At 42.3% G+C, this 1,286-nt stretch overlaps 1 non-coding gene across 1 annotated transcript; it reads left to right on the top strand.

Moving 5' to 3' along the window:
- Window positions 1-801: 801 nt before the first annotated feature.
- On the top strand, window positions 802-908 carry LOC120074869. Its single transcript, XR_005481147.1, has one exon. It is a non-coding gene; the product is annotated as a small nucleolar RNA R71 (small nucleolar RNA).
- The last annotated feature ends 378 nt before the right edge of the window (window positions 909-1,286 follow it).

The following is a 1,286-nucleotide window of genomic DNA, read 5'->3' as shown; positions in this document are numbered from 1 at the left end:
CGCCTTTCCACTTCTCAGGGTGACTGCTTGGCAGTGTTCTTTCCCTGTATTCCCTGGGTTGCGTGGAAGCTCAGTTGAGCTAGGCAGTGTCCCCTGCGGTCTGTTTTTCAGCTCTCCCGCAATTTTTCCTATTTGGATTTCTAAATTGTGATGGACGTCGCTTGGCTCTAGAGGACTATTTCATTTTTTTCGATGTATTGTTTTAATAAATTCTCCAGGGAGGATGATGGTGGTGTTTGAGAGCTACTGGTCTGCTGTTGCTGTTAACCATTAGTTCGTTGGAAAAATCTTGGTGGTCCTTCTCTTTGCGCCATAGGTTGACAGCCTTGTTATTGGTTATTTTTCCAAGCAAAATTAAGGTGGTTTCGCCACCCAGGGTTGTACGTGTTTGAAAAAGGGTTGTTCTTGACAAAGTAGATTGACTGCGGATTTCATGGACACTCTTCAACAGAATGTGATTCTTCACATGTAGCACAGCTGGCGCTTGTCTATTCTATCGCATTGACTTGCCCTCTTTGTGTTTCAGGATTGTTTATTGCGATGCCATGTAATAAATTTATCATCGCATTCATCTAATTTTGCAATGATGCGATGGCACCATTACTTGCATTACCGTCTCTGGGTTTTGCTCTCTGATCGCTTTCTTGCCAATCTTCTTGATTTTTCGAGATGCGATCAAGAATGTTCTTTGCCTCATCATATGTTTTGTCCAGCAGACTTTCTGCTATAGCTGCATTGGCAGCTGTCTGCGATACAAAATTTAGTCCATGATAGAAAATCTCCATTTGGAGGCAATCCGGCAATCCATTGTGTGGGAAGTCGCACACTAGTCTCTTGAATCTCACCCATGCATCACTGAGCGATTCATCTTCTTCTTGTTCAAAATTGGTGATCAATTTCCTCCTTCTGGTATTCTCTATAGGAGGGAAATACTTCTTCATAAACTTCTCCACAACTTACTCCCATGAAGTTATCTCTCCTGGTTCGAGGGAGTATGCCCATTTTCTTGCTTTATCGCATAGTAAAAATGGAAATAGTGTGAGTCGAACCTCTTTTGCAGAGATATTAGGGAACACAAAAGTGTTACAAATTTCAATGAAGCTTTATAGATAGGCGTGCGGATCTTCATCACGTCGTCCTCCGAACTGTCCTGCTGTTTGTATTATTTGTGACATTACTGGCTTCATCTCGAACCTTGATCCATCCAATGCTTGTCTCATGATTTCTGGAGAGAAATCATACAAGCTTGGTGACGCATAGTCTCGAATGGGTCTATTGCGATCATT

Source organism: Benincasa hispida, chromosome 3 (assembly GCF_009727055.1).
Source record: "Benincasa hispida cultivar B227 chromosome 3, ASM972705v1, whole genome shotgun sequence".
In the NCBI taxonomy this organism is placed as follows: Eukaryota; Viridiplantae; Streptophyta; class Magnoliopsida; order Cucurbitales; family Cucurbitaceae; genus Benincasa; species Benincasa hispida.
This window is presented reverse-complemented; position numbering and strand designations above follow the sequence as displayed.